We start from the raw sequence: 22,739 nt of genomic DNA on the forward strand, positions 1-22,739 counted from the left end.
CAAGTTGCTTTATTTTATTGTTTAATGTGGACCAGGCATACTATCCTCACTGAGTCACACAGATTGTTCTATTTTATTGGCATCCATTCTTATGACATAGACATTAATTTCTCCATTTTGTAGGTGAGAAAAGTGAGGTTTCAAGAGTTGAGGGCTTGGACAGTGTGCCTCACAGCCTTGGCCCAGGCGGTGAAAGCTGAGCTACCCCTCGCAACCATGACAGTGTGCTGCGGACCCCTGCTGGGGGCTCAGGGCTTCTGCGTGGGCACAGTGGAAAAGACTGGATGGAGAGTCACTGCCCCAGTTCTGCAGGTAAGGCAGGGCTTTCTAGAGCAGGAAGTATTGATTTACCCCCACGGGGCAGTTACAGGGCAGTTACAGGGCGTGGGCTCTGGGGGGCAGTGTTGAGAGCACGGCCTGCTAGAGGGAGGGAGGTCTTGTGGGAATGACAAGCAGGACCACCAGGGTCCTTAGGAGGGGTGGAAGGGCAGGAGGAGGAGCCGTGGGTGGAGCCAGGTGATGCAGGAGGAACTACAGCATAGAAAGGCCAGACCCTGGGGAAGCTCTTGGATGCTTATGCAGGAAGTCATGAAGACCCCGGTAGGGATCAAGTGGGGATTAAGAGAAAAGAATAAACTCTAAACAGATTTAATGACCAGTATCATTTTTCTCTAATTTTGGAAGATGTAATGTATTCTGATGTTAGGGTTAGGGTGGCCGGTGCCGCGGGCGGCAAAGAATTGCACAAAGAGGGGCACCTGGGTGGCTCAGTCATTAAGTGTCTGCCTTCGGCTCAGGTCATGATCCCAGGGTCCTGGGATGGAGCCCCGCTTCGGGCTCCCTGCTCAGCGGGAAGCCTGCTTCCCCCTCTCCCACTCACCCTGCTTGTGTTCCTGCTCTCACTATCTCACTCTCTGTCAAATAAAAAAATAAAATATTTTTTAAAAAATTAAAAATAAATAAAAATAAATTTAAAAAAAGGAATTGCACAAAGAGTAGAGCCACAAGCAGGACAGAGTTGGTTCACCCTCCAAGGGAAGAGAGGGGCCAGACACCAAGAAACATGTGAACCCCGAGTTTCTGTCAGGCTGGGCCTTTTGAGGGGTGTTGAAGGATGTGAGAGGGTTGCAGCTGCGACCATGGGGGTGAGGGGAGGGGCTGATTCTTGGCCAGGTAGAGCAGCAGGTGACAGGTTTTCGAGGTGCTCTGACCCAGATGTGGGGTGTGGTCAGGCTAGAGAAGAATGTGTTTTGTAGTTGGGGTCTCCTTTCTGAGCATGTAGGGCACTGTGACCTAGAAGAACAGACAGGGCCAACTGCAGACACTTGTGAGGGTCACCGATTATCAACACAGTGAAAAGACAACATACTGAATGGGAGAAAATATTTGCAAACTGCCTAACTGATACAGGTTTAATATCCAAATTATTTGAGACTCATACAACTCAATAACACAGAAACAAATAGCAGTTACAAAATTTTTCTTTTGCCTTTACTTCCCACATCAGTGCTGGCCCCTGAGGTTGCTTTGGGATTAGATATCACAGGGTCTCTCGGGGCTGGAGTAGCTGTGAGGGACAGGGGTGTGCTCTCTAATAGAGGCTGCTTGGATCATGTGGGAGACTCCTCCCACAGGCTGGGAGGTGGAGTTTTGACCCTACAAGATTTGTACCCCAGTAGAGCTCCTGGTTTCCTCCATCCCGGACTTCGTGGCAGGATCCATCCTTCCTGCAGCATTTCTAGGTGCCTGTTTGGAGACAGCCCTGCCCTGGCTGCGAGGTGAGCAAATCCCAGGTCCTTGCACCGTGGAGCCTCCACTGGAGGCCCGAGCGCGGTGCGGTGTGGGCACAGCCGGTGAGTTTCTTCCTACCATGGGGCCCAAACAACCCAATGGAGAGGGACTTGTGGTGAACAAGAATGGATGAAGACCCCCGAGAATGGGAAATGTGTGACTTCAGCCTGAGAGGCCACCAGCTTCCCCTGGAGCTCACCTGCTTGCAGGGCAGCACAGAGCAGGTGGGAGGGCCTCGGGCCCAGATTTGGGGAGCACAGTCCCCAGCTCCCTCCCAGAGGATCACGCTGAGGTGGCAGCTGCAAATCCTTATTTGGACTTGTAGCCTAATCAGGTCCAGGGCTCTTCCAGAACCAGGGAACCCAGAGGACTCTTCTTGGAAGAATCACCTTCCAGCCAACTAGCACTGCCCTGGGAATATATTCTAGTCTCTTCCAGCTGTGCCTTTGGGAAACTTATGCTCATTTCTGCAGGTTATGCCTTGACGTTAGACATACCCCTTATCCCTGTAGAGACGGAGCCTATGACCTGGACACTCGCCTTGTTCCAGATCCCAGGCAACCCTGAACCGCTAGGCCCACAGGCAAGTCCATGCACAGTGCGTCTGGACCGGTTGCCTGATTGGGGACCAGGTGTCTCCCTTGCCAGACAGCCCAGCTGTCTCTTATTGGAGGAATTGCCAGCCAGTGGCCCTTCCTTGCCCTGGCTAGTCCAGTATCCTCCAGCTGTGCCTAAGGTGAGCCTAGGCTGTGTTGTGCATGGAAGGCACGTGACTGTACAAACCCCTTGTACCCCGAGCGCCAGCTCCTGGAACCAGCGTCTGCAAACCCTTGCCCTGTTCCAGATCCCTGGGAACCCTGCACTGAGCAGCCCTGCATGTGCAGGGCACACTCCTTCAGCAGGTCTTGGGCAGCTGGGGCCTGGCCCCAAGCAACTGCCCAGTATGCTTGGTAGGGGGAGCCCAGCCCCAGAATCTTTGTGAGGTAGCAGTTTTATTTTTTATTTTTTCAGTTTAATCAATTGCTAAATTGAAGTATCATTGATACACATTATCTTCTAGTTTGAGGTGGATCAACATCAGAGTGATCCAGTAGTTTCATACATTACGAAATGATCCTGAGGGTAAGTCTAGTTCCATCCGTCATCTTACAAAGTGACTGGAATTATATTGACCATATTCCCTATGTGTATATATTCCATCCCCATGGCCTGTTTATTTTATAACTGGAAGTTTGTACCGCTTAATCCCCTCACCTGTAGCATCTGCCCCTGACCCCTTCTTCCCCCTCTGGTAACCAACAGCTTGCTTCCTGCATCTATGAGTCTGGTTCTGTTTTGTTTTGTTTTTTAGATTGCAATATAAATGAAATCATACTAGATTTGTCTTTCTCTGACTCATTTCACTTACCATAATACTCTTAGGTCCACCCAAGTTGTTGCAGATGCAAATAAGATTGCATTCATTGTCATGGCTGAAGAAGATTACTTATATATACATACTACATCTTCTGTATTCATTTATCGACAGACACTTAAGGTTGCATCCGTATCTTGGCCCTTGTAAATAATGCTGCCAGAAACACAAGGATGCTTATATCTCTCCGGATTGGTGTTTTTTGTTTTCTTCAGAAGTGGAATTGCTGGGTCATACAGTATTTCTATATTTAATTTTTTGAGGACCCTCCGTAGTGTTTTCCATAGTGGCTGCGCCAATGTACATTCCCAGCAACAGTGCGCGAGGGTTCCATTTTCTCCACATCCTCGCCAACACTTGTTATTTTTTGTCTTTTTGGTAATAGCCACTCTGACAGGTAGGAAGTCATATCTCATTGTGGTTTTGATTTGCATTTCCCTGATGATCAGTGATGTTGAAGAGCTTTTCGGAAGCCTGTTGGCCATCTGTGTTTTCTTTGGGAAAGAGTCCATTCAAGTCTTCTGCCCATGTTTATAAATCAGGTTATTTGTGGTTTGGGCATGAAGTTCTACAAGTTCTTTACATATTCTGAATATTAACTCTCATTGGATGTACCTTTTGCACATGTTTTCTCACATTCACTGGGTTGCCTTTTCCTTATGTTGTAGGTTTCCTTTGTTGTGCAAAAGCTGTTCAGTTTGATTTTAGGCCTTTTGTTTATTTTAACTTCTGTGGCCCTTGCCTGAGGGGACTGGTCCAAAAAGTATATTGCTAAGACCAATGTCAAAGAGCTTCCTGACTATATTTTCTTCTAGGAGTGTTATGGTTTCAGTCTTACAGTCAAGTTTGTAATTGATTTTGAGTTTATTTTTGTGTATGCCGGAAGACAGTAATCCAGTTTCATTCTTACGCATGTCCAGTCTTTCCAGCACCCTTTATTGAAGACACTGTCCTTCCCCCCTTGAATGGACTTGCCTCCTTTGTCATCAGTTGATGGACCTTTATATGCATGGCTTCTCCTGGGCTGTCTGTTCGATTCCATTCACCTGTATGTCTGAGTGCCCTACTGTTTTGATTATTAGAGTTTCGTAGTAGAGTTTGAAATCAGGCAATGTGATACCTCCGTGGAGGCTGCAGTTTTCAACTGGCCAGAGTCAGTACCCATTTGGACCCACTCTGGTTGGGGTCCTGGGCTTGACCAGCAGTAAAGGCTCCCCAGTATGTCTTGCTGGAAGATGCCCTACCCGGCCTGTCTGGCTCTGTCCTGGCAAGATTGGTTTCTCCATCTCTGCCCTCAATGGAAAACTGTGTAATTAGAGTTTGGAATGAGGCAGGTGGCCTTGTGCCCCCAGAAGCCTGCTCCGGTGACCGGCCTCTCCCGTTTCTTGCCCTGTTGATGCACAGCGTGTGCATGCGCAGTAAGAACCCCATCTGCCAGGCTTGGGCAGGCCTAGGTAGCTCAGGCTGCCTCCCAACCACCTGCATACCTTCCTGGGTAGAGGGAGTCAACCCCCCAAATTTTTCGGAAGCAGCTTTTAAATGGTGACAGTCAGCCTGATGCGGTCCAAGGCTTCCCACACTCGGTATTCCCAGGTGTCTCATATGGGGCTGGGGCTGCTTTTGTCAGTTGCCTGCTCCATCCTGGCAAAGCAGTGCAGATACTCGTGGTTCTACTGTAGGGGAAAAGATGAGCATTTGTGTAGCTTAGTGCTTGGAAGTTGGCGTCTGTCGAGTACCCCGTCGATCTCATGGTTAATTTTGGTGTGTGGGCCCCACTACCCTGGTGACCAGGGACCAGCCCCGGCTCCAGGGGCCTGCAGGGCCCTCAGTGCCTCGGGTGAGCTGAGAGGAGAGCGCTGTGCATGCGCCAGCTTGGGGCAGAGTAGCCAGTGATGTGGAACAGGACAAGCGTGGGGAGAGTTCTCCTGAATGCAGGGCTTGAGGTTCCTTGACTGCCTGCCTGTGTGGGTCCTGACGGCCGGGAGGGGGGTACCATCTCATAAAAGATATCTGGGAACTCTTCCTGAGAGAGAACCACGGGGCCCTTCGGGCACCGGGCCCAATAAGGACTGACTGGCATCGGTCTGTCGCGGCTGCCTCAGGGTGGCTTTAAGTGTGTGCGCCCCTCCATGCTGGAGACTGTGTGGTGATTGGCGCTGGGCTTGCCTCTCTTGGGCCTGTGGGGTCCCAGCTACCCAAGGCCTGGTGATGAAGGTGAGCTGCCCATGTCTGGGCCGTGAAGGTCATGGGAGCCAACGACCTAGAACTGGGCAGAGGTCAGGAGACACTGGGACACAGGAGCAGGATCTTGGGGAAACCAGGCATCTGTATAATCCCAAACCCTAAGCTACAGAAATGTGCATACTTCTCCTGAAGGCGGAGAGAGAGCACACTGCCCTGCCTTGCCAAGGTGGGGCCGGTGGGTTGGCTGTTGTAACCTCCAATCAGAGACACTCGGTGCCCTGGCTGTTGGAGAAGTGGGGGACCCTATAGGTGGCAAGTCCAAAGGGGACAGATTGTCACCAAGGTGCATCTACCACCTCAGGGTGAATGTGCAAGTGGTTGGGTCTGGGCTCCAGCTCCACAGGCATGCCAGGCCCCGTAAGGCCCTGGTCGGCCAAATGGGTGCATCCTGCCCACATGCAGGCCAAGAAGTGCAGTGTAGCCAGCGATCTGGAACAGGCCAAGGGTCCCAGAACTGGGCTCTTGGGGGACAAGCAGTAGCCTACCCAATGGGCAGAATCCCCCCTGAAGGTAGGGTTCAAGTTTACTCATCGGCCCTGCCGGAGACGGTCCTGAGGGCTGGCCAGGGCGCCATCTAATAAGAAACACCTGGGAGCCCTGGTTGCAGGAGCAGGGACGCTCCCCGAATGGTGGAGAAGCAGGTGTTAGGGGGCTTCGAAGAAAGTGCCATCCAGCTTCCTTGACACCTCCTACTGGCTGCCCTCAGGATTGAAGGAGTCAACAAAGAATAAAAAGAAAGCACGGGACCCAACTGAACTGGAAGAAGACCCTGTCGTAGACATGGGAGAAATGCTTTTTAAAATCCCTGAAGGATGACAGAAAGCAGAACATTTGAAGGCAGGAGGCTGTAGCAGACCGTGACCTAAGAATTGTGAAGGCAGTTTTAATGTGGGCGAGTCAACCAAGGAGGGCCTCCAGGAGGAAGATTGTAAAGACGTTTGGCGGGCGGAGGGGCATGGAGAAAGAAGAGTTGGAGGGTCGGCTCCTGGCCGGGGAAGCTCGCAGCTCCCTTGCCCAGGCTGGAGAGCCACATAAGGGCGCTGACGGTGTGGTGCCGAGCCTGCGTTTATAGTCAGGCCCTGGCCTGGACGCTCAGCTCTCCTGAGAAGACTGCTTGAGGAGCCCAGGGCGAGCTAACCCTGAGCTGAGCGGTCACTGGCAGGAGGGGGCTGCAGTGGGGTGGGAAATGTTCCCAGAGCTCCTTGGTCCTTCAGTGAAATCCGCAGCCCTGGGCCTGGAGCTGGTTGGGGAGGAAGCGGTTTGGTTAGCTGCCTTCCCCTGCACCCACCCCCTGCCCTTCCTCTCCTCTGGCACCCGTCACGCCTCGGGGTTCTCCCGGCCGCCCGCCCGGGAGGTTGGGCCTTCCCACCTGGGTCAGCCAGTGGCTGGCGGGGGCTGAGGACTCCACGGACGCCTGTCCCCCTCTGTCCCCCATGTGGTCAGCCCAGCAAGGATGGCTGAGCCTTCCCAGGTCTGCCTGGATCTGTCAACGTGTTCTTAGGAGGATGAGGTTAGAAGGGCCCTCGGAGGGGATCAGCCCCCTGGTATTACAGATGAAGAACTTGACGCCCCTAGAGAGACCTGAGCAAGGCTATGCAGTGAGTTAGTGATGGAGCAGGAATTGGGCCCCGACCTCCTGGTTTCTGGTTAAGGGCAATTCCCACAGCAGCTCCCAGAGTCTGAGGAGAGATCCTCGGGGTGAATGGCTTTCTACAAGTCCTCAGCATTACTCTTCCTAACCCTGTCCCCAGAGTGAGAGCCATGTCCCCAAGGAACTTAGAGCTTAGAAGACAACGAACTTTTTTTAAAAGACTGATTTATTTGAGAGAGATAGAGAGAGCTTGAGGTATTTACTTTCGAGAGAGAGCCTGAGAGAGAGAGTGAACGTGGGGGGAGGGGCAGAGGGAGGGAATCTTCAAGCCGACTCCCTGCTGAGCGTGGAGCCCTAGGAGGGCCTTGATCTCAGGACCCATGAGCTCTTGACCTGAGCTGACACAAAGAGTCAGACACCTACCTGACTGAGCCACCCGGGTGCCCCAGAAGACAAGTATTTTTCTGTCGCCTCTTGGTAGGCAACACCTGTCCCTCTCCTACGAAACTCCCCCGGCTCCCCGTCACCCAGGGGAGAAAGCTGAGCCCTCAGCACAGCACACAGAGCCCTCTGGGAGTGGGCCCACCCTGCCCTGTCAGCCCCCTCCAGCCCCTCACCCCGGGGGGCACATGGGGCCCACCTGCCCCATCCCCTCTGGGCCTTTGTCTCTGCTGCTCTCATCCCAGGGTGCCCTTCCCCACTGCAGGGTGCGGTCCTAGCACCGCTCATGGCTCAGTTCAAATGTCACCTCATCCAGGGGCCTGCTCTGTGCTTCCCAACTGGAACCAGTCTCTTCCTCCCGGAAAACTGCCCCCACAGCACTCTGCCTCTCAGCACTTCCTCTCCGGGAGCAGAGTCCTTTGCATGTTTTGCCTTTGCCTGCCTGTCCATCCTGGAGGGGAGTTCTTGTTCATGTTCATGTCCTCCCAAGGACACGGCCCGGGGCTTGAAATATGCGAGACCTCACATTTGCTGAAGGATGTGTCCTTGCTGGCACCCCAGCCCCTCGACCCAGGAACCCTGTAGGGAGGACCTACTGTGGGCACCTTCCCTGAGCCCCTGGCTTCCTCTAACCTCTCCCCTTCCATCAGGCAAGATGGCCTCCCCTTCCACCTCTACCGGCCCTTCTGTCCAGTCCTCATGAAGCCTTTCCTCTCTGCCCCGGTGCCTCCTGACCACTCTGCCCTCCGAAAGCCCAAGGCTCCCCTGTGTGCTCCACCTTGGCCCCGAGTGCATGCTGCCTGCCCTGTTGCGATGGCACAGGGAGTAGTGGCTAAGAGTTCCGACTGGCTGTGTGACCTTAGGCAATTTACTGAACCTCTCTGTGCCTCACTTTATCAGTAAAGTAGGATACTTACAGGACCTACCTTGAGCATTAACACACTACCTGTAAAGTTGAAAGAGCTCAGTCAATACGAGGTATTATAATTAGTTGTCTTTTATGCATTCACACCACAAGTATCAGTTGAGCACCTACTATGTGCCAGCTACTAATGGCACATGCTGGGGGAACTTGGTGAGTGAGTCAGAAGACACGGGGCCACATAATGCTGTATGCGGAATTCCTAATCACATGTTGAACTCTTGCGGGTAGGGACAGGGCGGGCACAGTGCCAAGCACACAACAAGTATTTAATAACTGCTGGCTGAATGCGTGCTTGAGCGAATGAGTAAATCCCTTATGACTGAGTGAACAGTGCAGGGACTGCCCAGGAACACGAGTGGAAACCTGGGGTGCTCGCCCTGCTGGGGTCAGCCCTCCACTGTTGGAGCCAATTAATGGAGGACGTGCCAACCCCAGCAGGTGGCTGGTCCTGGGTGTCCTCCCTCCTCACCACGGGTAGGGAATTCCTGTGGGTGCAGGCCATCTGGGCAGGCCCCTGGGCACTTCTCCTGTGAGCTCCCCCTGCACCCTCTGCTGCCTCTGTGGAAGCACTTCTCACTCTGCAGGGAACACCACACACAAACTTCCAGGGCAGGGACTGGGAGCCACTGCTGAAGCTGGCTGGCCTGAGAACAGCTACGGCACCAGCAGGCGGGCAACCGGTGGCAACTGATGGGGGGCTTTGGGGTTGGGGACACTAGGGAGTGGTGGACACCTTGCTGATTGGCATTGTTCCCAGCCGCAGGGGACGGCCGGGACTCAGCCTCAGGCAAGGGCAGCCAGTGGGAAAACGGACCAGCTGTGGCTGGCCCTCTCGAAGGTCCTGGAAATCTGAATTCTCAGTGAAAACACCTGCTTCTAAAATGTGTCAACTAATTTTAGAGACAAATGAAAGCCTTAAGAGTGAAGCCATGCCAAGCAGAGCATGACTGCAGGTAGGCGGTGTGTAACCTCTGCTCGGCCCTGCAGTTCTTGACCTTCGGGTCTGTGTCCACTGCTCTGCCGTGGCCCCTCCAGGCAGGAAGGCTCACCTCTGCAGTCCGAGGTTGGAGCAAGGGGCTGGCTCAGTAGGCGTTGCAGTAAAGGAGCATATGTTGAATGAATAAATGCGGGAGTGCATGAATAAATGAAGGAACGAGTGAGGGTGCACTGAGCGCTGGTCTGTGGCGCAGTGACCTTCTGCAGAGCTATTGAGTGTGACCCTGTAGCGTCCAATCAGGACGAGAGTGACCTGGGGGCAGCGAGAACAGGATCAGCAGTTGGCAGGACTGAGAGGCTAGACAGGCTTTGAAACACAAGGGAGTCCCCACTGGGGGGTCCCGTGACGCCTGTGGGTTCTTGCAGGTCAGAAGGCCATAGCGGGCCCCGTGATCCCAGGCCCACCCAGACTCGAGGGAGGGCCGGGCTGCACAGTGCAGGTCCTGGCCCAGGCAGCCTATTCTGGGCTCCCGCAGTTGGGGCTCCCACCCACCCAACCTCCTCAATGCTCCCCAAGGCCAGAGGTTGGGATGCAGGTGGTGGGAAGTAAGGTCTTCTCCTTCCGGAGACTCAGAGCTTACTACTAGAGCTTGATGAAGGGAGGGAAAGTTCTTCTCTACGCTCAAGATCTTAGCAGGACTCATAATTAAAATGGCACGAGTCAGATTAATAGGACAGTGATTGGGGGCCCACTAATGCAACTGAGACCCAAAGAAGGGACCAAGGCAGGCAGTTTTACCCATTTTAGACAAAGTGACAATAAATCTGTGAGGCATTGACAGGACAAAGAACCCTGAGCTTTGGGAGCTTGGGTTAGTAAGGAAGTCTAGACAGAGTTTGGGCTGGAGCAGTACATGGTAAAAAGGAACAGGGGTTGTTTCTAAAGCCTTTTGGGCTCTAAATTCCCCAGCTCTGGGGATAAGGCAGTCTCTTCACGTCCTGCTTCAGAGAGGGTACCTGTTCCATGCGAGATGTATTTCCTGCTTTCAGGGGAAGGTCTAAGTGTCCTTGCACAGGCTGAGTCCTAAGTCACTTGTACGGAAAATATTCAGTATGCCAGGGGCACCTGGCTGGCTCAGTCAGTGGAGTGTGGGACTCTGCATCTTGAGGTCATGAGCTTGAGACCCAGGTAGGGTGTAGGGATTGCTTAAAACTAAAATCAGAAACACATCAATAATCAGTATACCAAAATGGCACATTTTGGGGGCAGCCTGTCCTTGGCCTCTACAATGAACTGGGGAGATTTCCTGGTCTGCACAGGATCCCTGGAGGTTGTCCCTGGGAGACGTGGGTGCGGTCTCCTTAGCTGTGTTCAAGCAAATGGGCAAACAGGTGAGCAGACAGCGGCTCCTGCGGCCCTCGTCTTGTCCCTGTCCTCCTTCCCCCATGCCCAGGACCAAGACTGGGGCTGTCTCTGCCCCTCTGCGCAGCTGTCCTGCTGTGGGCCGCCAAGGGAAGCTCACCCCTTCCAAGTTGATGTGTAAAGGACGGGTGGGGACCCCAGGCACACAGTGGGACCTCTTCAGGCCCTGCCTCTTTTCACCTGTGGGACCCTGGGGGAAAGGTCATGGCAGAAGGGGGAGCTAGGAACTGGGTCCCAGCCCTAGCTCTGCCAGACTTGCTGCGTGGGCTTCGGGTAGTCATTCATCCTACTGGCCGGGACTCTCTTTACTTTCCTTTTCTTTTTTTTCCCCCTGAGTTTCACGGGAAGAATTAGCCATTGATCAGTTGCATGTAACAGCCAGTGCTCAGACACCAAGTGCCCTCCTTAATGCCCATCGTCCAGTTATCCTTCCCCCCCCATCTCCCCTCCAGCAACCCTCAGTTTGTGTCCTAGAAGTCAGCCTCTCTGATGATTTGCCTCCCTCTCATTTTCACCTGATTTCATTTTTCCTTCCCTTCCCCTATGTTCATCTGTTATGTCCCTTTTCTTCACTAAGTGAGGAGGCTAGACTTGCTGGCCATTAGTCATTTCTAGGGCTGCCTCCAGGCTTGGCTGGAGCCTGGAGGGGGTTGGGGTTGCCCCAATACCACATGCCTCAGGGCTCCAGGGCCCTGTCTGCTCCCTCCCCCCACACCCTCCACCCCATTTACCTGCAGCTCCCCCAGCAAGAGAGGGCAGGCTCCCTCTCCCACAGGGCAGATGGCTCCTGGGCCAAACCCCTTCCTGGCCACACCCCCTGCTGCCTCCTCCTGCACACCTCCCTCCCTCTGTCTTCCCTGTCCTCCTTCCCTCCATCTCAGCCCAGGACTCCCAGATGCTCTCCCATGGAGATTTCTGGATCTGGACTCCTGACCACAGGCCTCCTGACACCCCCGCCCCCACATTACACATTCTGTGTCTCCGGTGTATTGGGATGGCCATGGGTAAGTCAGACCACTGTCCCTTCAGGCTAGTCCACACCAAGGCTGACCGCCACCTAGCTTGCTCATGGCCTTCAGCCACCAGCATCCCCTGTGTTCTCTGAGACAGACTGCTGGGGGCAGCTTGGACCCTGCCCCTGCCTCTATAGTGAGGCCCCTCCAGTAAGCCTGCTCCTTAGATCCCCACCTGCACTCCTCCCAAGGTAGAATGTCCTCTACATCCCATTTTACCTGCGGTCTTTGCTCAAACTCTCCTGACTTCTGGGAAACCTCACCTTCCAAATAGAAAAATCCTGTGTTCCCCTTCCTGTTCCCTGGCTTCTAGTTTTCCAATCCTTCCTCTTCTATGTCCCTCAGAACCTGGTGTTTGTCCTTTTTATGTCCCTGAGATTCCAGATCCTTCCAGACATTCCTGGCCAGTATCTCAGTATCTCCCTGTTGGTTTTCCTCTGCCTGTCAGGTCAGGAATCTATTCGTAACATTCAGTCCTTTATAGAAAATAAAGGGCTTTTGCACTCATCACCGTGTCGCTGTTCTAATGTCTGGCCTTTGGGTCCTGCTCCCTCACCACTTATTTAACTCTTTGAGAGGGGGCTTCTCCTGTGCACTCAGCCTTGGGTGATAAGCTTTGCATAGGAGACATCTGATGAACTTTTACAGAGTAATATGTGACTGCCTTGGTCTTGATGGCACCACGCTTAGATGGCATTACTTCCTGTAATGAAGAGGCTGTGCAGCCCAGGAGAGTGCAGAGAAGGAAAGAAGGGAGGTGGGAGGAGTGCTGGACAGGGATGTGGGGAGACCCCTGTGGGTGAGTAGCAGGGAGCATGCTGCCCCCTTGTGGCCCACCAGCGGCAGGACAGCCGGAGGCATTCCTGGGATCCCAATGCTCACAGTTTGTGCTCTCAAGACCCTTCCTTCCACACTTGAAAAATTATTGAAGATATCAAAGAGCAGTTCATTACGTGGGTTACATGTATTAATATCTACAATATTAGAATTTTTGAGGTTTAAAATACTTATTAATTCACTTAAAGTAGTATTGGCAAACCCATCTTAACACAGGTTTGTTTGTTTAATTTTAACTTTAGTAGAGATCATACAGTGCAAAATGGGTTTCTGTTGTAGAATTCAGAGATTCATCACGTCCATACAACCCCAGTGCTCATCACAACAAGTGCCCTCCTTAAAACCCATCCCCTATCTTGCCTACCCCCCACCCACCTCCCTGCATCAACCCTCAGTTTGTCTCTATCCTTAGGAGTCTCTTGTGCCCTCTATCTCTCTCTCATTTATTTTTCTTTTCCCCCTTCCCATATGTTCATCTGTTTCATTTCTTAAATTCCGCATACATCTTATATTAACACATGTTTAAAGTGAAAAATACTTATGTATTTTTAAAAAGCTAGTGAGAAGAGTGATTCTTTTACATTTTTTGCACACCTCTTTTTTTTTTTTTACTTGTATTTTTTAGTTTTATTTAAATTCAAGTTAGCTAACATATAGTATATTGTCAAGTTGGGGCTAGAATTCAGTGATTCATCATTTGCATATAACACCCAGTGCTCATGACATCAAGGGCCCTCCTTAATGCCCATCCACCAGTTACCCCGTCCCCCCACCCACTTCCCCTCCAGCAACCCTCAGTTTGTTCTCTGTAGATAAGGGTCTCTGATCGTTTGTCTCCCTCTCTGTTTTTAGCCTATTTTATTTTTCCTTCCCTCCCCTAAGTTCATCAGTTCTGTATCTTAAATTCCTCATATGAGTGAAATCTGATGGTATTTGTCTTTCTCTGAATGACTTCATTCACTTAGCATAATACCCTCCAGTTCCATTCACAGTGTGGCAAGGGGCAAGATTTCCTTCTTGTTGATGGCTGAGTAATATCCATTGTGTATCTAGACCAAGTCTTCTTGATCTATTCATCAGTCGATGGACATCAGGGCTCTTTCCATAGTTTGGCTCTTGTGGACATTGGTGCAGTAACATTGGGGTGCATGTGCCCGTTAATCACTACATTTCTGTCCTTTGGATACATACCTAGTAGTGCAATTGCTGGGTCATAGGGTAGTTCTAGTTTTAAGTTTCTGAGGAACCTTCATAGTATTCCGAGAGTGGCGGCACCAGTTGACTTTCCCACCTGCAGCGTAAGAGGGTTCCCCTTTCTCTGCATCCCCGCTAACATATGTTGTTTCCTGAGCTGTTCAGTTTAGCCATCTGACCGGTGTGAGGTGGTATCTCATTATGGCTTTGATTTGTATTACTCAGATGAAGAGCGATATTGAGCATTTTTTTCATGTGTCTGTCAGCCATTTATGTGTTCTATTGTAGATTTGTCTGTTCATGTCTTCTGGCAATTTCTTGATTGGATTTTTTGGGTTTTGGAGGTTGAGTTTGATGAGTTCTTCATAGATTTTGGAGACTAGGCCTTTACTTGAGAGGTCAGTTGCAAATGTCTTCTCCCATTGTGTAGGCTGCCTTTTAGTTTTGTTGATTGTTTCTTTTGCTCTGCAAAAGCTTTTTTTCCCTGAGGAAGTCCCAATGGTTCATGTTTGGTTTTGTTTCCCTTGCCTCTAGAGACATGTCTAGGAAGAAGTTGTTGTGGCCAAGGTCAAAGAGGTTGTTGCTTGTGTTCTCCTCTTTTTGATGGATTTTGATTTTGATGGATTCCTTCCTCATATTTAGGTCTTTTATGCATTTTGAGTTTATTTTTGTTTGTGGTGTAAGAAAGTGGTCTGGGTTTGTTTGTTTGTTTGTTTGTTTGTTTGTTTGTTTTGCATGTGGCTGCCCAATTTTCCCAACACCATCTGTTGAAGAGACTGTCTTTTTTCCATTGGCTATTCCTTCCCCCTTTGTCAAAGATTAATTGACCATAGAGTTGTGGGTCCATTCCTGGGTTAGGTCGTGTATTGGAGAATAATAACTTGTTTTTTGAGGAACGCTTATATTGCTATATACTTCCCTCTTAGGACCGCCTTTGCTGTATCCCAAAGGCTCTGAGTTGTCCTGCTGTCATTTGCTTCCATGTATTTGTTTAACTCTTCTTTAATTTCCTTGTTCTCCTTTCATTGTTCAGTAGGATGCTCTTTAACCTCCCCGTACTCGTGGTCCTTCCACATTTTTCTTGTGGTTAACTTCAAGATTCATAGCTCTGTGGTCTAAAAATATGCATGGTATGATGTCAATCTTTTTGTACTAGTGAGACCTAATTTCTCACGCAGTATGTGATCTGTTCCAGGGAATGTTCCATGTACACTCCAGAAGTATGTGTTTCCTGCTGTTTTAGGGGGCAATGCTCTGAATATCTCTGTGCAGTCCCACTGGTCCCGTGTGTCATTCAAAGCCCTTGTTTCCTTGTTGATCTTCTGCTTAGATGATCTGTCCATTGCTGTGAGTGGGGTTTTAAAGACCTCTACTAGTATTGTATTATTATCAGTGAGTTTCTTTAATTTTGTTATTCATTGGTGTATATATGTGGCTGCTCCCAACTTAGGGGCATAAATACTTTTAATTGTTAGATCTTTTGGTTGGATAGACCCTTTTATTATGATATAGTATCTTTCTTTGTCTCTTATAATAGGCTTTGGTTAAAATCTGTTTTTTTTTTTTTTTTTTCTGATGTATGAGGATGGCTCCTCCAGCTTTCTTTTCACGTCCATTAGCGTGATAAAGGATTCTCCATGCCCTCAATTTCAATCTGGATGTGTCTTTGGCTCTACAATGAGTCACTTGTGAGCAGCATATTGATAGGTCTTTTTGTTGTTGTTGTTGTTTTGTTTTGTTTTTTAATCTATGCTGATAGCCTTTGTCTTTTGATTGGAGCACTGAGTCCATTTACATCAGAGTAAATTATTGAAAGGAATGAATTCAGTGCCATTGATTTACCTGCAAAGGTGCTGTTTCTCTAGATTGTCTCTGTTCCTTTCTGGATTTTTGTTACCTTTGGGCTCTCTCTCCACTCAAAGGATCCCCCAAAATATTTCTTTTCGGGTTGGTTTAGTGTTCATAATCCTTAAGTTTTTGTTTGTCCCGGAAATACTTTATCTCTCCTTCTACTCTGAATGACACGCTCCCTGGATGAAGTGTTCTTGAGTGCGTAAGTTTCCCATTAGCACATTGAATATATCATGCAGTGCTTTCTGGGCTGCCAGGTCTCTGGGGACACGTGTGCTGCTGGACTTATGTATCTATCCTTGTAGGTTAAGGCCCTCTTGTCCTGAGCTGCGTTCAGGATTTTCTCTTTATCGTTGAAATTTGGAAGCTTGACTATTATATGTCAAGATGGTGACATATTTTTATTGATTTTAGAGGGGTTCTCTGTGCCTCCTGGACTTGAGTACATGTTTCCTTCCCCAGAGTTGGGATGTCCTCAGCTCCAATTAGTTGAAATAAACCTTCTCCCCCTCTGTCCCTCCCCTCATCTTCGGGGACCCCTATTATCTGGATATTTTTTCACTTTGGGGAAGTACTGAGTTCTCAAAATCTCCCTTTGTGATCCAATATTTTTCTTTCTCTCTTTTTCAGCTTCTTTATTTTCCATTATTTTATTTTCTATATTGGTGACTTACTCTTCTGCCTCCTTTGCCATCCTTTTAATAGTCTTCGTTGGGGACTGAATCTCCGTAATAGCATTTTTAATTTGGGCCTGTCTAGATTTTGGTTCTTTTATTTCTACAATGAGGGATTCTCTAGTGTCTCCTACGCTTTTTTTTTTTTTTTTAAACCATCTAGTATCTTTCTAATCACTGTTTTAAATTCTAGTTCAGATATTTGACTTCTATCCATAGTGATTAAATCCCTGGTAGTGAGTACTACATCCTGTTCTTTATTTTGGGGTGCATTTCTCCATCTCGTCATTGTGTCCAGAAAAGAAAAGAAGAAAGAAAAAAAAATACAATGAGAGGAATCAAACAAACTAATAATAAAAAAGACGAAAAAATAAGAAAAAATACCTGAAAAAAATAAAACGTTAAAAAATAAAAATACAAAGAATGCTACTAGTGTTTCCCTTAGGAGCTGAAGCTTTGCAGCCCTTTCTGATCAGTAAACACGACAGGACTGAGTGGTTTGTGCTGGCCTTCAGGGGGAGGGCCCTGAGCACTGATCCTCAGGTGTACTTCAACTAGTGCAAATGCCCCTCTCCCAGCAGAGGCAGGCCTCAGTGTAAGCGGCTCTGGATTCCAGGAGGTGGCGCTGTTTTACTCCCTGAAGGCTTGCGGCCCCAATGGGCGGGATGAATATGGCTGCACCCTGCTCCCTACCCAGGAGCTGAAAATTTGCTCCCCCAGCTCTTCAGTGAGCCCTCACAGAAAAGCAGTCTGTCTTACCTCCCCGGTTTCTGTCAGAACTCTGTGTTCACCTGCCAGTGACGAAGCGTTCCTATCTCAGGCCCGAGACTGAGTTCCAACTCCAGGTTCTATGGATTCCTGTGGCCCAGACCCATGCTGTATGTCCTGGGTGTTGGAGGGCTTGCCAAGCTTCTGCTTTTTGCTGGACCCCTCCCAGGAAAGCCACCCCGCAACCGTGCTGGGATTCGTGGTTTAGGACTACATAGAGCAGGAAGCCAGCACCTAGACTCGTGGTTTTCAGCTAGCCCTTCCGATCTGACGTCTGGGGACTCTGAAGCATTCAGGCCCCACCCGCTCTTCTTGTGACCCCCGGGATCTTGAGATCATGCTGTCACAGCGGGGACTCCATCCTGCTTCCCCACTTGAACACCTTTAAGCCAGGGGCATCCCCCAGAGTAGAAGACTTCTAAAAGTTTTAACTTGGCACTTCTTTGCTTATAAAACTTTGCAGTAGTCTCCTTAAGTGGGGTGCCTCCCCTCTGCTGCATCCTCAGCCATATGCCCCTCACACTCATCCCCACCTGCGGCACTCGGGCTCTGAGGCTGCAGCAGGTGCCACAGTGGGAGCTGGGCCGAGTTCTTCAGGTGATTCTGGACCTTGTTCTGGGGCTGGTGCTGTAGCTCACAGAAAAGAAAGTATCATCAGCCTGATGGGCTTCCCAGGTCCCTTCTAAATAAAGGAAACTTTTCCCACCACTCAATGTTGTCTGAGTCCAAGAACCAATCACTGGGAGGTCTCCCCAGACTGCAGGCCATGGGGACAGGGATCTGAGACTACTCACTGCTCCCGGCCCAACCACAATCAATGGAGGCTTGCTCTGCGTGGCCCAAGCTGTTCCCTCCACAGGCCCATTAAGCCACCCCCTGTCCTCCTCATCCCCAGCATCTCTCTGGTTCTCCTTCTCCCTTCTGCCCCCTCCCCTCTGTTTGTGCTTTTTTCTCTCTAATAAATAAATAAAATCCTAAAAAAATAAAATAAAAGATTGAGCATGAAGGTGGACATTTTGAGCCTTTTAGACCTGGCTAGAACACTCTCCTGTATGTATATCTTTGTCACCTTCCCCCTTGTGCTCATGGCTGCAGAGGTACATGACCTCCCAGGGAGGGAGAAGGCCCATGGTGCAGGGACTCTGGGGTCCTGAATGACCACAGGAAGGCACTCCATCTCCCATCTGAACAGCCACTCAGCGCTGTCATGTGGGGGAATCCATGGTGACATGCTACCGAACCTTGGGGAGATATCTGGTAATTCAGCATAACGAAATATACCGGCTAAATGTTGAAATCACCAAGTTAACTTCAATAGTTATCAGCCTAGTAGCTTTAAAATGACCAAAGGGGCACCTGGCTTCCTCAGTCAGTAGGACACGTGGCGCTGGATCTCGGGGTGGTGAGTTTGAGCCCCACATCGAACACAGAGTTTATTTAAAACACAAAACAAAAGAAAACAAAAGCACTTCCAAAGGACCCAAATCAATTAGGCTCCAACAATTGAGCTGGTCGGTGGTGGGATGGATCCTCTGGCCTGTTCATCAGCCGCTGTGCCCTGAGCACTCAGATGAGGCAGGTGCTGCTCAGCCACCCGGGTTCTCCCTCTAGGAGCTCAGGGTCTAGAGGGAAGATGGACAAACATGAATGAAAAACGTGAATGAAAAGAGCAGTTGCTCCATAGGAAGAGAGCAGGGGCGACAGCTGGGTCCCGAGCTCCAGCAGGTGAGGGGTCTGACAAGGCCGTGCTGAGGTGATGTTGAGATTTCCTGAGGCAGGCCAAGGAGACACCCCAGCACAAATCCGAGTATATGCAGCCAGCAGAGGGCACCACGCTGCAGAGGAGTGGAGGCCCAAGTTGATGTTGCCAGAGTGGAGGTTAGAAAGGAGGCCAGGGTGGCTGGAGGAAGCTGAGGAGGAGAGCAGAGAGGGAGAGGAGGAGGGGCAGAGCCTGGGGCAGGTGGACAGTCTCAGCGCCCTGCTCCTAGTACTGGGTCACACCACATCTCCCCACACTCGGTGGCTTCGCCCACAAACACTCACTGGGTCACAGTCTCCGGAGATCAGGACCCCAGCAGTGCTCAGCTGGGGGCTCCTACCAGAGCCTCTCAGGAGGTTGGGGCTGTTGACAACACCAAGGCAGGACCTGCTTCACTTAGAACCCGAGCTCACTTAGGGGTGTTGGCAGGATTCAGTCCATCTCGAAGGCCTGAGTTCTTCTGTCTGTTGTTGGCCCTCGGTGCTAGGCCACGTGCACATGCCTGTGTCATGGTTCCACATAGGGGCTTGTTCCCCAGTGTGGGGATCTGAGAGAACACGGATCAGGGTCAGCACGGGGCCGGGCACGGAGCTTTTATAACCGAATCTCGGAAGGGGCTTTGGGTCGTGTTGCCATGTTCTGTGGAATGGAAGTGAATCACTACGTCCAGATCACACTCCAGGGGAGGGGTTTACACAAGGATGTGTACACAGGAGTTGGGGATCGGCGGGAGCCACTGAGGGGAGAAGGGGAAGACCCCTGCCGGGTCAGGGCCTTGCCCAGAATCAAGGACTGGTAAGAAGGCTGGACCAGGCACGAACCCGGCTCTTTGAATGTCCTCAAAGTTGGGGCCCTGGATGCACCTCACCATTCAGTGGGGGCTCTGGAAAAGGTCGTGTTGAAGTAAGTGGCTACAGACATGGAGATGGTGTGGGGGTGAGGGTGAGCAGGAGACATTCCAGCACGTTCTTGTCTGAGGAGGAGCCAGGTCACGGCAACCCACTGAGTGGCCCCCCATCCACATCACACCCATTGGAAAGGAGGTAATGGCTCGCAGCACAGGACAGGCAGACTCTAGGGGTAAGGGTGGATTCTGACCTTCAAGGGCCAAGGCTCCACCGCCTTCTTTAGGGTTTGCTCTGGAAATTAGGAAGCCTAAGATCTTGGGAAGCTTTTGCCCATCCCTCTGTCGGAGGGGCTGCCATCTTCTGGGTCTCCAGAGCTGAGCGTCCACATGCTCACACGCACACGCACACACACACACACACACACACACACACACCAGTAGGGACTGTGGGGTGGAATCTGACCAGTAGCGGACTCAGAGAAGGTGAGAAGAGGAAGAAAATGTGGTTGGAGGTATTTCCTACATGAGACACCACTCCTCCAGTTTCATAGATATCATCCCACATATGCCTGGGACGTCTGGAGGAAGTCCGTGCTGGAATACTGTGCACTGGACAGACCAGACACAGACCGTCCCTGACAAGCACAGTGGCTTAGGCAGGGTCAGACCAGGTAAGAGTGGAGAGTTGTGTCTGAAGCCGGGTGTGGTTCCAAGTTGGGGCCCTGGCTGCACCCAGACCTTCCCTGCGGGCTGTGGTGAGGGGTGCGCTGTGTCACTGGGCACAGATGTGGCCTTGCATGCAGACCGGGGATGAGCAGCCGGCAGCCCAGAGCACTGTTGGTGGGGGTGTCAATCCAGGAGTGGACCCAGGTAGGGGATCCCAGGCAGTGAAGTCACTTCCTTGACCACAGACCCCAACAGAACTTGGAAGCCCCGTGACCAGGCACCCACATTCTACTGTAGTCCCGTATCAGGGTCACTTGACTGGAGACATCCGATCGTGAAAGATGTTCTCTTGTTGTTTGCCTACTTCCTGGGGCTCTGGCTTCCAGAAACCCCAGGGTAAGGGCTTTTTCACCTGCTGCAGACATTGGCTCAAGGCTCGCCCCCGCTGCCTCAGGGCGTTTGGCAGGAGGCGCCATAAGGTAATACAGAGAAGGCCGGGCCAGGCCAAGCCACCTCCCTGAGCCACCCCAGGGCAGCCCCATCCCCTCCTCTTGAGTTTCCGGGAAGGAGGGATGTGTGGGGAGGTCCTGCCCCTGGGCTGGAGGACGTCACAGGGCAGCGGATGCCCTGGCGGTGCCTTCATGTTCACACCAACGTCATGGTGGGCGGGGGGTGGGGAGGTGGGAGGGCGGGTGATGAGGATCCCTGAGGGCCTCTCACCTGTGCCAGAGTGAATCCAAGGCCCTGAGGCTGTGTCATGTTTCTCTCCGCGGTGGAGGGCTGTGCATCCTGTGGTGTGGTGTGTGTGTGGAATGGAGTCCCTGGGTCCGAGGCCCAGCAAAGGTAGCCGCACAGGGCTCTGAGGCCTCGTGCCTGGCTGCCTGGCACTGTCTCTACAGAGCTCCCGACAGGAGACGGGGCAGGAGCTGGACGATGAGGGCCTCCGCGCTCCCTCCGTGAAGGACAGGAAGGTGCCCCACACTGGCAACAGAGTCCAGCGCTGGCTCAGGGTGAGTGCAGGTGCTGGGCTGACCCACCCCCCAGGGCTCCGATGCAGCAAAAGGGCCTCAGGTCCCAGAAGCCAGCCTGCTACTGCCCTGGGCTCCCTCCCACAGTCCTGCTCCATCTGAATCTGCATCCCCATCTCCTCCCCAAACTTGCCCTCGGGGCCCTGCCCCTGCCTGGGCCAGATGCACCGTCATTGTCCACGTATTTGTAGGAATATCAGAAAAGAGACTTTAAACCATGTCTCATCCCATTCAGCTAGAATCGTCTTGCACTGTGCTATGCATTTTCCTAACTGGTCCTCTGGGTGTCCCCTTTGGCTTAACGGTCCTTCCCCATCTTCTCCAATCTTGCACATGATCATGGTGAGTTGGGAGAGTTTTCCCCAAAGGGACATGGGGCTCATGGTACTGTGTCTCCTGCTTTGCCCTTTGGTTGTGAAAGTCCACATCCCTGGGGCCCCTACAGGGTCAGGAGCAGGGGCCTCATTGTACGACATTCCAGAAGACCAGTCGGTTACCACAGCCACTGAGACCTTGACTGATGCAGGGCTTTGATGGGACTCCCCTCTGTGGCCAACTCACAGTGCTGCACTAAACATCCTACATGCCCTACTATCCTGAGCCCTTTCACCTAAGAAAACGTGTCTGTGCTCTCATCTCAAGAATGGGGTATGTTGTCAGAGATCACGGGATCGGTGCCGTTCATGCGGGGAGGTGGTGTCCATACTCAGCTAACAACCTGACCTGACATAAAACGTGTTCCAACATCATCGACTTCAATTCCTTGTATGGATGCCAAGGACCTTTTTTCTTTTTCCTGAAAGACTTACTGATTGGTTGATTGATTGATTGATTTGAGAGAGAGGCAGGGGGAGAGTGGGGAGAAGCAGAGGAGAGACAGAATCCTCAAGCAGACTCTGCCCCTAAGTACGGAGCCCTACGAGGAGCTCGATCTCAAGACATTGAGATCGTGACTGAGCCAAAACCAAGAGTCTTAGGATTAACCCAATGACCCACCCAGGCACCTCATTGTTTTTTCTACTATGGGCCCTCTTGTCCCACCTGTTGCCATAAGTCATTGAGATCTTGGGGATTTGGTCTGCGCTCCCACCCCCAACCCTCCTGGTGGCTACAGAGCTGAGTGCATGTCTCCTCCGTTTCACCTCAGGATAAAAACAGCTCAGCCACAGAGAGGAATGAGACCCACGTGCTCTGGACCAACCGGGCTGACCTGCTGGAGATGCCAATAACACCTGGTGCCCGCCTTCGTAGGCAGAGACCTCAGCCACATCTCCACATTCCTGGGCACGTACACAGCTTTTGCCACCACCCCGAGGTGCTGGACCTCTTCTTTACAA

Source organism: Mirounga angustirostris, unplaced genomic scaffold (assembly GCF_029215605.1).
Source record: "Mirounga angustirostris isolate CCGP_5_RB_7025 unplaced genomic scaffold, mMirAng1.0.hap1 SCAF_3, whole genome shotgun sequence".
Classification (NCBI taxonomy): domain Eukaryota; kingdom Metazoa; phylum Chordata; class Mammalia; order Carnivora; family Phocidae; genus Mirounga; species Mirounga angustirostris.